Genomic DNA, 16,359 nt, shown 5'->3' with positions numbered 1-16,359 from the left:
CTGCAAGGTTCCTCATTGGAGGCCTCTGTGGCTCCAGCCTGCCAGTCTTCCTGACTTTGCCTATGCTATGTCTCTTGCCTAAATAGGTTTTCTGTTTCTTTCCAACTGGCCAATATGTACCGTCTTTCAGAGCCCACTTTGAAGGCATTATCTTTCTGGGAACTAAAATATTGCATTAAAATTTTTAAAAGCCATTTATAACTGATATTTTATATACACCATATTTTTTGGCATTTTAAGTTATATTGTGCTATAACAAACAATTATACCACAAGTAGCATAATGTAGTGTAAAGAGTGCCAGGCTTGAAATAAGGAAGATTTGTGTTCAAATCCTGCCTTTAACATTTAATAAGAGTGATTCTGACCAAATCATTTGATTCTCAGGACTCACCTATTAAGTCATAGAAGGGTTAAACTGCCTTTTTAGAGAGTTCTCTGATAAAATCACAGATCTTTTATATAGTCATATTTATTATATTCCATTTATCACTTTACAAATGAGATAACACACATGTAAACCTTAAAATTCCATATAAATGTTAGCTACCACCAACAACCTCCTCCTCCTCCTCCTCACTATTGTTTGGGAAGACAGAATGTAACAGTGGAAAAATCCTTGGTTCCAGAGTTGGAAAATCCAGGTTCTGGTCTTTCTTCTCATGCTTACTACCTGTGAGAACTTGGGCGAGTATTCTGTTTTTTTCTTTTTAAACTTTCCTGAGATTCAGCTTCCTCTTGTGTAAAATGAGGGGTTTGTACTAAATGGCCTGTGAGGTCCCTTCCAGCTCTGGATCAATGACCTTATCATACTTTTATTGTGTTTTGTGTGCCTTATTTTGTCTCCCCAAACTGTAAGCTCCTTGATGGCAGGTCACATGTTTGATTCTACTTTTGTTTTCTCCTCAGCCCCTGTTGTATTACAGAGAAACATGCTCAAAAATCCCCCATTAATTCAACTGAACATATTCATTTAGTTGAATATTTAATGATTTGTTTATAGATTTTTTTTTTTTGCAAAGACATGGAAGAGTATTTTAGGACTATGCCTGCCACCTTTTTAGGTATGCTCAAAGATGAAAAGAACCATCAAGATGTCTTTCCCCAGCTGGAAATTAAGTCTGACCATCAAAAAGGGCTAAGACTGGGAATGTGTTCTCTTTACCTTATTCTCCTTTATATATGAAGATGATACAAAATGACCCAGCATCAATAACACATTCCCTTTGATGTGTTTTTCTAATATTGGTCATTTGCCCTCAAACATTTATTATTTTGGGGTTTTTTCTGTTATTTTCTTTAATGATGTTTTGTCATTAAAAATAGAAATATATAATCTATATTTCATATAATTTGTGTAGAATATTTGCTGAATTACCACCAAAGTCTTATTTCTTAATTGTTCCATTTGCAAATTCGTGGTCTTTTTAACCTTTTTGCAAAACCAATAATAAGAGTCAAACTTCAATCTACTAAGGCAGCCTAGTCCACTCTGCCTCTTTGAAAATTACATGCTAATATGAAACCTATCGAAGTTAACAACACACTACCTGCACACCAACATCAAACTAAGGCGACAACATGCTAACAAAAGGCCAACACACTAACAGCAAGCTAACATCAGACTGTCAAAGTCAACGCCACACTAACAACATGCTAACATCTAACAACATACTAATATCAGACATCAACAACACATCAATTATACACTAACATTAAACCTATCAAACTCAATAACACACTAACAATATGACAACATCAAATCAGGCAAAGTCAACATCACCCCAACATCAGACTGTCAAGTTAACAACATGCCAATTACATGCTAACTACATGGCAACACCAAACTTGTCCAAGTTAAAAACATACCGTTTATATGCTAATATCAAACCATTGATGGCAACAACATGTTAACTATATGTCAGCATCAACCTATCAAAGTCAACAACATGGTAATTACATGCCAATTTTCAACCATCAAAGTGAACTTTTTAACAGGTCCCCAATGTCAGAGAACATAATCTAAACCTGTTAGCTTGGAACTCAGCATGTTATTTGAATCTTGACTCTTTCACATACTAGATAGATACACCATGGCAATTCATAGAACCTCTCTGTGCCTTAGTTTCCTCAGCTGTAAAAGTGAGGAAATGATACTTGTACTACCTACTGAATAGGTCTGTTATAACAAAAATATTTCTAAACTTCAAAGCACCATATAAATCCAAGGTTTCATTATTTCTTTCCTTTCTTTCTTTCTTTCTTTCTTTCTTTCTTTCTTTCTTTCTTTCTTTCTTTCTTTCTTTCTTTCTTTCTTTCTTTCTTTCTTTTGGTTGGGCAATGAGGGTTAAGTGATTTACCCAAGATCACACAGCTAGTAAGTGTCAAGTGTCTGAAGCCAAATTTGAACTCAGATCCTCCTGACTCCAGGGCTGGTGCTCTATCCACTGTGCCTTCTAGTTGCCCCCTGGTTATTTCTTACTACATATCTGACCTTACTTTTTTTTTTTTTAAACATTTTTATTATGCTTTTCTTTTTTTTTTGGTGAGGCAATTGGGGTTAAGTGACTTGCCCAGGGTCACACAGCTAGTAAGTGTTAAGTGTCTGAGGCCAGATTTGAACTCAGGTCCTCCTGACTCCAGGGCCAGTGCTCTATCCACTACGCCACCTAGCTGCCCCCTTACTTTTTACTAAAGCCAAATCCAAACTCTCTGCTCTTTATAGATCACTTTCCTCATTGTTCCCAGTATATGGAATGCTAATTTATGCCTTGAAGGCTTTATGTTGTCCTTTGCACTCTCCCCATGTTCACCAGAATGCCCTTCTGTCTAGTCATGCCTCCTGACTCCAAATTCATTGCCTTTCCCCACAATACCACACAGCACACCTGTTTACCCCTTCTGTTGATAAGCCTATCCCAGCTTAACCTGGATGATTTTATCTATCTCAATTGTATTCTGCCTTGCTCAGAAGTATTTTGTTTTCTTCAGTCAATTTTTGTGCTTCCTTTTCCAAGCTGTAGACTCTTTTTTTCCCACAATTTTCTTGCAGAACTCTCATTTCTTTTCCCATTTTTCTTCTACCTCTCTTATTTGACTTCTAATATCCATTTTGAGCTCTTTCAAGAAGGCCTTTTGGTCTTGAGACCAATTCATCTTCCCCTTAACATGTAGGCATTTTGACAGTGTTGTCCTCATCTGAGTTTGTGTTTTGGTCTTCCCTGTTGCCATAGAAGCTCTTTATGGTAAGGGTTCTCTTTTGTTTCTTACTCATATTTTAGCCTGTTTTGTGACTTTTAAAGTTGAGGTATGCTCTTGGGGTACAGGGGCCACTGTTGAAAGCTTCCTGTGCTGGGGCATAGGGACTTGATCACTGCCTTTCTGCTTTGAGGCCTGTAGGGCTCACAGATTCCTCACTGCTCTGAGCTTGCTCCCTGTTCTGGATGGCTTGGCCTCGTTGTGCCTTTCCAGTGGGTGGTTCTGTAGTTAGCAGTTTGCCCTCTCAGCCAGGGTTGGGGGTAGAGGGGTGGGGGGTCTCACAACTGGCCTGCTATGCCACTGGCCTGCTGAGCCAGGACAAAGGGCTCAGCTGCTGAATTGTGCTGTGGCCAAGAGTCTCCTCCTAGCTTACCTAGACACCCTCTGCTCTGTGCTGAGCTGCTCTGTGTTCTCCTTTTGCCCAAGTGAGACAGACCTTTCCTGAAGTCTTCTAAATAATCTCAAAGTAGAAGATTGTTTCTCCCTGTCCTTTCCTAGGTTCTGTAGCTCCAGAATCCACTTAGAGGCTTGATTTAATGTTGTTTCTGAGGAAAACTCATTAAAGGTTAGACAACTTCCTAGCTTCTCTCCACCATCTTGGCTCTGCCCTTCAACTTCTAACTTTATGTTTAATGCAGACCTCAATTTTCTTATCTGTGAAACAGGAGATTGGACCTTGTAACTCTAACAATTAGTGATAATTTGATCCACCCCAGAAATAATCTCATTTCAGAATTCACTTAAGGAAATGGACTAACTGCTTTCTTTTTTTGCCCTTCTAGTTTGAAAAGTTAATGATTCTAAGTATAGCAAGTCAGCTCAGTGGGTAAGAGGAATCCAGAGAAAAAGGACCAACATGGAGATTTTTTTAAAGAAAAGGTCTGGGGGCAGCTAGGTAGTACAGTGGATAGAGCACTGGCCCTGGATTCAGGAGGACCTGAGTTCAAATCTGGCCTCACACACTTGACACTTACTAGCTGTGTGACCTTGGGCAAGTTACTTAACCTTCATTGCCCCACAAAAAAAAAAGAAAGAAAAGGTCTGGAGAAGAGAGAATGGATATGGGAGAATTAGCATAGGCTAGAGAAATATAAATTATGGTCTCTTTTACATGTGATTAATAGAAGACTGGACCTGAAGTGAAATCAGAAAGCTTTTGTCTTAAGATTAAAGTACGTAAGAGATCTTGAGAAGCTTTAAGTCCTGGGAGGATTAGAGATAAGAAAGAGAGTAGCATGAACATTTAGAAAGACTTACTGTTTCTTCTGACCAATATAGGAATTCAATGACAAGTCATAAGGATACAGTTTGTAAGGTCTTCATTCTAACAAGGCACACTTTGTTCAAAATGAATGGACTTGGCAGTGCTCTACTTTGGTTAATATTAGATTTATAAGAAGCATTCAGAAATGTTCTGTTCAGATGTTGGGGGATGGGGTCATAGTGGTTTTAAAAATTATTTATTTTGACCATTACTTTTGATGTGGGAGGCAAAAAGGGGTTAACAGAAAAACCTAAGATCCAAGCTCTAATTCAGATATGAGCTCTAAGAGGGATTCAGATCCCAGTTAATGGATAACTTACAAGTCAGGATGCTAACTTCTCTTACCCACATAAATCAGTACCCATAACAGGAACAGAGGGAGGGAAGCCATGAAGACCTGAAACTATAACAATGAAAAAATGACAGAAACTTAGACTAGAAATAAAAGAAAAATGAAGATGTTTTAAAACTAGCCATGGGAATCAAAAGGAGACATATGCAGAAAAGGCTAAATTTGTCCCCAGATTCACCTTATGACTTGTAAACCCCAAAAGCACACCTCCAGGGAAAAAGGTACCTGCCTCTGGGGTTGGCTTAGGACCCTAGGAACTCCAAATTAGGATAAGCCCTCCCCTGTACCTCCTCAAGGTGGAGATTATTATAATGAGAAAGACTGGCCCTCCCCTGTACCTCCCTAAGGTGGAGATTATTATAATGAGACTGATAATCAATTTATCTATACTATAAATATAACTGTCTTTCCTTTCCTTATTTGAAAGATACCTTTCCACTTTTCTGGTTCTCTCCCTATGATCACTCAGAGTATTGCAATAAAACTTGGGAAATTGAGTCACCGAGTCTTGTAATTCTTTTGGGACAAGTCATGATCAATTTAACCCTAATTCCAGCCCACATCACTCTTATTTATTTATTTATTTATCTATTTATCTACTTATTTATTTTTAATTGAATAGAATTTTATTTTCCAAAATACATGAAAAAACAAATCTTGACATAAATTTTTTAAAATTTTGTGTTTCAACTTCTCTTCCTCCCTCCCTTCCCACACCCCACCCACAAGAACTCAAGCAATTCAAAATAAGTTATACATGAGTAGTCATGGAAAACATTCCCACATTAGCTAGGTTGTGAGAGAAAAGTAAAGAAAAAAAACAAAACTTCAGATTCAGGAATTGTCAAAGAGGAAAAAAAATTTTTTAATGTGTTTCCATCTGTTTTTAGATACTATCAGTTCTTTCTCTGTAGATGGGTTGACATTTTCATAAGTCCCTCAGGGTTATATTGGATCATTGCCTTGCTGAAAATAACCATATGGTTCCCAGCAGATCATCTTACACTATTGCTGTTATTTTGTATACAGTACATTTCACTCTGCTTCAGTTCATGTAGGTCTTTCCAGTTTTTTTCTGATAGTATCCTGTTCATCATAACCTGTATATAGTACCTTAAACTTGACAGAGAATTTTCTTCATAATAGCCCAGCAAAGTAAGTACCATACATTTTGCCATTATAATCAATTGTCATACTATTTCCCTCCATCCTGTTCCCTTCCCATGATATTTACTCTATTTTCTATCTTCTTTTAACCTATTCCTCCTCAAAAGTGTTTTACTTCTGACTGTCCCCTCTCCTACTCTGCACTCCCTTTTTTCACCCTTCTTCCTTCCTTATCCTCTTCCCCTCCTACTTTCTTGTAGGGTTAAATAGATTACTCCCCCCAATTGGGTGTGAATGTTATTCCCTCCTTGAGTCCACTCTGATGAGCACCTCACTTTCTTTTAAAATTTTTTTTCCAAATTCTCTCCCTCCATTCTCCCACCCAGTGAGAAGGCAAGCAATATGTTATCAAGTATACATGTGAAATCATGTAAAACATATTTCCACATTAGCCATATATCCAAAAAAGCCAAGAAAAATAAAGTAAGAAATTATACTTCAATTTGCACTCAGAGTTCATCAGTTCTCTCTGGAGGTGGATAACATTTTTTCATCATGAGTCCCTTGGAATTGTTTTGGATCCTTGTATTAATCAGAGTAGCCAAATCTCTTACATTTGATCATTGTTATAACGTTGTTACTGTACACAATGATCTCCTGGTTCTTCTTTACTTTTTATCAGTTCATATAGGTATTCCCATGTTTTTCTGAAACCACCCCCCTCATCGTTTCCCATTGTGTAATTTAAAATTCTAAATGTGGGTTCTGATCTGTCCCCCCAGTTTTTGGAGGGAACTGACTAAAATCACTGATAAATGAGTTTGTTTCTTAAGGGTTTATTGAAAGATAGTAAAAGAAAGAGAAAGATTGAGAACAGATTTTTTATAGCCTGGAAATCCTCACCTTCCTAAACCTCTCACTTCTGCAGTCCTCTGCCACCAAGCTGATGTCTCGCACCAAAAGAGGAAGAACTCTCTAGACAGCGTCCCTTTCCTCCTTCATGTTCCCCTCCCAGATATGCAGAGGGTGTCTAGGTAAGCTAGGAGGAGACTCTTGGCCACAGCACAATTCAGCAGCTGAGCCCTTTGTCCTGGCTCAGCAGGCCAGTGGCATAGCAGGCCAGTTGTGAGACCCCCCACCCCTCTACCCCCAACCCTGGCTGAGAGGGCAAACTGCTAACTACAGAACCACCCACTGGAAAGGCACAACGAGGCCAAGCCATCCAGAACAGGGAGCAAGCTCAGAGCAGTGAGGAATCTATGAGCCCTACAGGCCTCAAAGCAGAAAGGCAGTGATCAAGTCCCTATGCCCCAGCACAGGAAGCTTTCAACAGTGGCCCCTGTACCCCAAGAGCATACCTCAACTTTAAAAGTCACAAAACAGGCTAAAATATGAGTAAGAAACAAAAGAGAACCCTTACCATAAAGAGCTTCTATGGCAACAGGGAAGACCAAAACACAAACTCAGATGAGGACAACACTGTCAAAATGCCTACATGTTAAGGGGAAGATGAATTGGTCTCAACACCAAAAGGCCTTCTTGAAAGAGCTCAAAATGGATATTAGAAGTCAAATAAGAGAGGTAGAAGAAAAATGGGAAAAGAAATGAGAGTTCTCCTCCCAGAAATGGGAGGTTCTTCAAGCTGATTGGCTAGCGTCATTCAAATTCATTGGTTCACTGGACCCAAAGGTGGTCTCGATGTAAAGTTCAAAGTTTTTAGCTTCTGAGAACAATATCCTCTTAAGTACCAGCCAGATGTGCTTACAATCTAGTTAACTGGAAGTAAGCTAGTCAGCAGTCACCTTATCCAATTCAATCAGTTTAAATCAATCTCCAAGTGGGCCCCTGAGAATCTGCTAAATCTCCTTATCTACCACATTCCATTATCTTGACACACCATAAAACACAAGTATCCATCACAATCATATGCCTCAATTTGTTCAGCCATTCCTCTTTTGCAATGGAGGTAGCTGCAGACATGATGTGATTTAAAGAGTCAGAAGGTCTGGGTTCAAATCTTGGCTCTGTCACTGACTACCTGTATGCCTTTAGACAAGTTACTTCATCTTTCTGGATCTCAGTGTCCTCATCTGTAAAATGGAGGTATTGGCTTAGATGGTCTCTGAGCTCCCTTTCAGCTCTAATCTTGAATCCTCCAATCCTAGGATTCAAAGTATGTTGGGAAAGTCCCTCATTCCCCATCTTAGTGTCTGACTTTACCATTAGTCATTCCTTAAAGATACTAGTTAAAATGCAAAAACCATGGGGGTGTGGTACATTTGGAATCAGCCACACCCTTAACTATCCTTCCCCTAAATTTAACTTTAAATTATCTCATTAATTCCCTGGTATAAGGTAGGACCTTAAGGAAATGACATACTAGGTTGGATAGGATGAAGGGAGGGAGAAAAGGAAAGACCAGGAGCTTGGGACATAGCTTGATATAGCAAAAAGAGCTCTTTATATCCCCAATATTTAGCAAAGGACTCTAAAGTCAGAGGCCCTGGGTTTACTACCTTGAAGGAATGGCAGGGTCAAGTGATGGACAGGTGAGATCTGGACATTTTTAAGGCAATAGGAAAGGAGCCAATAGATAAGAAACAGAAGGAGAGGGAATGATTGGTAGGGAACAATTTGGAGGAAACAGGTAGGAATGGGATAAAAAACACAAGTCAACAGGTTAGTCTTGTTAAGGAGAAGGCCCACCTCTTCCTCCAAATTTGAAGCAAAGGATGAGAGGGTGGGGGGTGAGTGAGAGTGATTTCTAAGGAGGGAATTTGGGAGCAAAGGTAGCTTATGAGAATTGGGCTTTAATTTTCTCAATAAAGTACCAAGCCTGGAGTCAGGAAGACTCATCTTCCTGAGTTCAGATCTGTCCTCAGATACTTCCTAGCTGTGTAATCCTGGGCAAGCCACTTAACCTTGTTTTCCTCAGTTTTCCCATCTGTAAAATGAGCTAGCAAAGCACTCCTGTATCTTTGCCAAGAAAAAGGGTCATGAAGAGCCAGACAGGACTGAAAAACGACTGAACAGAAACAACAAAGAAGTTGAGGGTCTGAAATAGCCACTGTGGAGATGGGTATAGAGAGTCAATCAGAGAAAAAGCAGGTTTTCTATCTAGCAAAAGACTCCACATGAGATTAGATTATAACTTTAATTTGTAGTGAACCCAGTTGGCATGATTGCAAGAATTTTTTCTTTACTTTTATGGCTGACTTTTGTTTTTAGATCACATTCTTTTCTGACTATAACCCTGCTCCTCATATCAGCAAGTGTTCCTGTATACCAAAGATTTAAACAAAGGTGACAAGATCAACAGTTCAGCAAAACCGACTCATTGCTCAATTTTGAAACAGTTAGGGTTTGGGTTTGGAAGATGGTAAGAGGGCCAGGAATTCAAGGGTAGCTGATAGTCTATAGTTAAATTGGTGAACTCTAGGATCAAGGATCTGGAAGGAACCCAGGGTGGGGTGATAAGAGTGGAAGAACAGGGAAGGAAGAAGGGACTAAGGTCATAAGGACAGAATTGTTCTAGGAGTGGCAAAGCAGGAGATATTGAAGAATAGAAATTGTAGCCAAAGAGGTGTTTCTGAGTTCTGAATCACAGAGGAGGGTTTGTGGATCCTGGATAGATGATGGTCAGAGCAATAATAATAATAGCCAGCATTTTTATAGAACTTTTAGGTTTGCAAAGTGCTTTATATATATTTTTTCATTTGACTCTCACAACCTTGTGAAGAAGGTGTTAATTATCCCAATTTTTCAAATGAAGAAACTGAGGAAAATTTGTTGACTTGACCAGGGTCACACAGCCAATCTTTTTAGTTTTGTGGAACTCTTTCCAGCCAATTTCCATTTCCATTTTATAGTAATATTAAAACAAAAGACAAAATTTTGCAGCAAAGTAAAACAGTTACATAGTTTAAGTTTAGAGTTTTGATTTACAGACTAATTATAGTGTTAATGCTGGAACTTCATTGTAGAAAATATCTTCCTGAAATTGCTTATTCTTACTTTAACCCCTTCCTCCAAGGATTCTGCTTTCATTCTGATCAAAGGTACACCACTATGTCTCTTATTTAAATAAGATAGTTCCACTCTTCACTTGATCAATAGTCAATAAACATTTATTAAGAACTCATTTACTATGTGCTAGGCACTGTGCTGAACCTGGAGATACAAATACAAAGAAAGACAGTCTCTACCCTCAAGGGGCTTACAGTCTAATGGAGGAAGACAACACATAAAAGGAAGCTGAAAGGGCTAGGGGAGAAGATACCAGGCAAGAGGGCATGACAGAAAATTCCAAAGAAGTTAAAAAGTTCCCTGATGGGAAACATAGATATCTTAGTTTCTGGGAATAAAGATAATTTCAAGAATTATCTATCTTCTATTTAAAGAAGACTGATTAGTTTGGTCTTTGTTTCAAGTGAGACAGAGGACTTCAGCTTAGCTTATTGTTATAATATTATTCTTACTGTTTTATAACACAACTGAGGTCTTAGTGTTATGTCCTTTCACACTGGATTGCCTTTGCCTCTTCCTTCTCTCTTGCTTTTCTTACATACTTGATTATTAGATTCTGAACATTCAACCCCCACAAATTCTTATATCTTTCTTCTTTCTAGTCCTTCTGGCACCACATTAGGAGAGTTCCTTAATACCCCTCAAAGAGATTCTATTCTAATGGTAGAGACAATAAACCTGGAAAAATAGTGGGCAGCAATAGAGATAGTGAATGGAGCCATGGAGAAGTAGATTGGTATTCCCCTTCCAGTAGCAATGGCAGTATTAATTTGATTATGGTTCCATAACTGGAAAGGGAGGACATGTTTGGAAGGGTCTGCATATGGTGGGGAAAGGCGGCTAGGAAGTAAGTGACCTCTGACTGCGACTGAACTAGATGACCTACGCACGAGGTACTACCATGGTTAAGGGAAGGCAAGTAATCCGGAGCTGAAAGGGTTAGGTCCTCAGGGCATGTTCTTTGGTTGTTAGGGCAAGTAAAGTATAAACTCCTCTATCTTGCATACAGTGTGTTCCACAATTTGACGCCATCCTGCCTGCCCCCCTCCCTCCCCTGCATCATTCACCCTGTTTCCAGTCTGACCTCTGAAGTCATCATTGAGGAGAAAAATCACTGTGGCAAAGGGGATACTTTTCCTCACCACTATGACCATGGACTGTGGAATGTAGGTAAGCCCATGAGCCCTGAGAGTGGAAGCACCTCCCAGACCAATCTTGCTTCCAGCCCAAACCCCAGTTAACATCCCCGGAAACAACCTCCTGTGGAGAGGAATCTGACAGCTGCTTCTGCTGATATTAAAATCACAGCTGCTGAAGATAGAGAAAAGAAATTTCTCACTACCAAGGTCTTTGACACTGCTAAATGGTTTGACATTAGAAATTCATATGATTTTTAGCAGTGGAAACAACATTAAAAAGACGCATTGCTTTTTTTTTTCCAGCCACAGTCTAAAGACAATAAGATCTTCCTATCTCTCTTCTTGCTGAAACTATCTATCAATGTTATTTTCCTACATTATTAGAATGTGACTTTCTTGACAATAGGGACTGTTTTACATTTTTCTTTCTATCTCCAGAGTTGAGCCCAGTGCTTTGCACATAGTAGTCACTTAACAGATACTTTTTCATTCATTCAAATTAGGAGTTTCTTTTAAAAAAAAATGCACAGGAATAAAGATATTTTATTTTTGAAAAGAGACTGTCTTGACTCCTAAGCTGTCTTCTATTTTGACAAGGTAAGATCCTTGTGAAATGAAGAATCCATGTGCCCCTTTGCTTTATGTCTCCTCTAGTGGCCCCAGTACCCAGAGGCATAATTGTACTCATTCCTAAAAAATAGCTGACCAATCCAGTCCACTTTCCACTGCTTAGACACAATACTATAGCATTTCTTTTCCCATTCTTTCAAATGATTTCACTTCAACTCTAAAGACATTACCTCCTGTGAAAGAGCTAATTTGAGTTCAGTCCCAAACAATTTCAGTCTCTTCAATAATGACTAACCATAATGCCAACACAGAATTATGCATGAAGTTTCAGTAAAATGGCCTACTGTCTGCTGGATACTATATTGCGGGGGGGGGGGGGGAATGAAATAATGTAAATCAGGATTTATTGTGTGGCTCACACATCTCCTCTTATTCTTTTATTTAAAGATAGAAATTCTTATTTCAATTTAGCTTGCTAAGAGAAGATCACAGTCTGATTCTGCCTTCAGCAAATTTGTTATTGCCTATAAGGTGATCTTTTAGCTCTGGGCTTCAAACCAGAAAGCATTGTCAAGATTATAAACAATAAAAACCAGAGCTTTCAAAACAAACCTTATAGAGCCTTGGCTTTTCACTGAATGAAGGAGTATATCTTCAGTATGTTACCCTTCTGTGGACACCAGCATTATTCTCTATATGCTCTGTATTTACTTTTCTGGGTCATGTTACATGGTCCTAGTTAAGCATAAGCTCCTTGTTTTCTCTTTTGCTTCTATCTTTAGCTTCTAGCCTTAGAGATTGCTACATCTAACACAGAGCCTTACACTCAATAGACATTTAAATAAATACTTATTGGATTGAATTGGATCTAAAGAGCATATAGATAGACCTAGAAGAGAAGTCCTGGAGTTCAATGATCTCATTTACAGATAAAGAAACTGAGGCCCAGGGAGGCTGTTTCTCAGGATCAAATCGATTGATTAAGGGTAGCGTCTGGGTTTTTTGTTTGTTTGTTTTTGTATCTATACCCTATATCTAGCACTGATCCTTCACAAAGTGTCTTTTCTTTTTTTTTGGTGGGACAGTGAGGGTTAAGTGACTTCCCCAGGGTCACACAGCTATTAAGTGTCAAGTATTTGAGGTCGGATTTGAACTCAGTTCCTCCTGAATCCAGGGCCAGTGCTTTATCCACTGTGCCACCTAGCTGCCCCCGCACAAAGTACATCTTTAACAAAAAAAATTTAATCACATTGAATGTTAAGTGCATTTCTGCTCTACTGAAATGATTATTGTCATTCTGCCTTTTAGATTTCTCAGAACCAATAGGAAGGAAGAAACAAAGGAGAAATTATGTCCCAACATCAGTCCTCTGGTATCAGGGTCAAGCAATATATTTGGTATGAATTCTATTGTTCTATTGTCCTATAGTATTGTCTTCATTGACATTATTATATATGTTGTTGGCATTGGCCTAGTTCTGTTTTCTTTTCCTGCAATCAATTCATAAAAGCGTTCTTGAGTTTTTCTGAATGTCTTTGATTTACTGTTTCTTATGGCACAATAATATTCCATAAAATGAATATACCATACTTTGTTCAGGCATCCTCCACTCAATAGACATACTTTCCTTATTTTCTTTTTTAAATAATATGTAACTTTTTTCTAATTACATGTAAAGAAAAATTTTCACATTCATTTAAAAACTTTGAGCTCCAAATTTTCTCCCTCCTTCCTACATCTCCTCCTTCCCTAAGATGGTAAGCAATTTGATAGAGATTGTGTATATGCAATCATGTAAAACATGTTTCCCTATTACTTAGACACATACTTTCTTTCTAGTTTTTTGCTATTACAAAAAGTACTTCTATGAATATTGTGATATGTTAAGGGCTAAAATTCTAGCTAAACTGTCTAAAATATCTAATGAGTGGTCGCCAATAAATTATAAGCTTTAGCAAGAGTTAAACTTTTAAGCATTTATTAAGGAGAATAAGAATTTGGTAAAGAGAGAGAAAAAGGCCTAGATTCGTATCTATTAAAGGGAGAGCACATTTCTAGCTCCGCTCTCCACCAGAGTCCAGAGGAAAGAGCGCGAGCCTGAGCGCCAGTCTCTTCCTTCCTCCTCCCACTAGTCTGCGTCACTTCCTGATGCCTGGTCTTGCCCTCAAAGACCTTCGCTTCATGGGCAGAACTCTTCTACAGTAAGTATCCAGCAGGTGGCGTCATTCCAATCGTTACAGTCCCCCCTGTTGTTCCTCAAGAAACAAAATGTTTCCTTGACGGAACAGTAAAAACAATATAATAACTATTGCTAACTAATAATATGTGAACAACAATATAGAAAAGGAAGAGAGGAAAGTTTTGTCCAGAGGGGCGATTTTTTTTGTCCTCATGAACCGACGCTTTGACATTGGTCTTGCAAAGGGAGGGCCTCTGCAGAGAATACATGTTACAGATGGTGTATATTATAACAGAAAGAGAAAAAAAAACAACAAAAACAACAAATCAAAACTGTTCATTTAAAGTCTCTAAAAGTCTTTTCTTAGATGTCCTCTAGGTGTAGTCGTGGAATGGAAGTCTTTTCAGGGGTTGAGGTGTGGATGCTGGTAATCAGCCAGGAAAATTTCCTACAAAATTGAGCTTAACACAACTTTAAAATAGCTTTGTCAATAATCAAATCAAACAATAAAAGTTCTCAAAAACATGTCTAAGGGAATTCAGAATCTTAGTTGTTACACATGAAACATATAATAAAACAAAAATTGAACCATTCTTTAAAATTATAATATTACTATAGTCCCCCCCTTATGGAGGGTAATTGAGAAGACAATTGCTGCGATATTAATTATTAAAAATAATTTTTTATCTTTGTTTTATCACTTTTTGCATCATCTGCCTAATTATCCTCATGCCATTATGAGAAATTAAAAAATCTAATATAATTAGTAACAGATGTCAAGGCCAAATTCAACACTGTTATTTATCATGACACCTGAGATAATTATGGGGGTTACCATAAAAGAACAGAGAAATGATGGGATTTGAGCATTCCCACACTTGAGCAATATATACTGTCCATGCAGTATGCCAGGCTTAAAATAGGTGGATGGAATACATGTCCATGCCACCAAACATATTGGAGGAAACTGAGTCAGACTTAATCAGATGCATGGGATTCAGATGTCCATGGCATCAGGCATATAGGAGGGAGCATAGAAGCCAGGTGTAGAAGTGAGATGGGTGGGATGAATACTTCCAGCCATCTGTACAATATTGTGGGGAAAAATAAAATAAAATATTAAACCAAGAGAATCCAACCTCAACATTTGTCAAAAGCCGTTCTCTCGGCCATACCTTGACTTCATGCATGTCTCCCCTCATGTGACAGTTCAGTGTCTGCTCTTGCTTGTATTACTCTTGTGATTGGATGGCATCTTGGCCAACTGGCATCTGATAACTCAGAATAAAGGTAATTAGTGTCTTAAATGATAAGTTCCCATAATCCAAGTCTCATATGGATTTAAAAATTGAGGATAATAAATGATTGCAAAAAATGTGAATACATCTTGACTCAGAACACAATATATAGTTATGCAACAATTTCAAATAATATCTCTTTTTTTTACTTAGTATACAATTACTTTTGTGAAAAATCAGAACATATTTAAATACAAGTTAAAGCACAACAGAATCTCAAAGAAAACTTTTTTTTTTGAAAAAAGAAAACTTTTACAAATGTTCCCCTCTTTTTTTTTTTTTTTTTGGAATATGCTTATCAAAAATAATACTTCTAGAATCAATTTACACTTGCCATGGCAACCAATTTGCCAGGGAAATGCTTTAAAGAGTTTGATCAAATAATCAGTTGAGAAAAAATAATAAAAACAAACAACTCAGAATATGGGAGCACAATACTCCTAGAATTAACATTGCATTATGAAATCAAAACCATCTTGCAATTTTTTCAAAATTAGATAAATGAATAGAAGAAAATACACATGGAACAATAAAAGACAATGAAATTCAAACTAGGGAAATCTAAATGAATATGAACTTAATATTAATGAGTCTTATAAAATATAAACTTGATCACAACTATAAAAAGCTTTTACAAATATTCTCCTTGTTTTAAAAACTAAGTATAAGACACAATCTCAAAAGCCTGAAAATCTCTATGAAAATAAACCCATACCATTAATTTCAAAATGTATATATAATAGCATAGAAATCCTATGTAACCTCTGAACTGACATTAATACTCTGAGTGAATTCAGAACACTTGATTCCGATATCTAAAATCCCCAATACTCATATCAATACCTTGCTGCTTACTTCTACATTTCTGTAAAATATGTACCCTTCCATGGCAAAAGAAGCGGAGTCTTGAACTATGGTGATGATTGTCATTCTTATTCAGCTTAAGTTTTTCTTCTTTAACCCCTCTATATTGTCTGTCGGGCTTTTCACCATACAAACGCTTTATAAGATTACTAATTAAAGACAAAAGCAGGTTAGCAAAATTATGAACAAATCGAGCATATCTGGAATTTAAAGGGTTTTCTAAAGTTGTCTCAGAAGCACAGCCAGGCTGGGGAAGGGCTGAGCCTGAAGCTGCAAATGTAGTTAGAGAAAGTTGCGCATGAG

The sequence above is a fragment of the Dromiciops gliroides genome, chromosome 2, assembly GCF_019393635.1.
Source record: "Dromiciops gliroides isolate mDroGli1 chromosome 2, mDroGli1.pri, whole genome shotgun sequence".
In the NCBI taxonomy this organism is placed as follows: domain Eukaryota; kingdom Metazoa; phylum Chordata; class Mammalia; order Microbiotheria; family Microbiotheriidae; genus Dromiciops; species Dromiciops gliroides.
The sequence above is the reverse complement of the archived record's forward strand: the minus strand, read 5'-3'. Positions refer to the sequence as shown.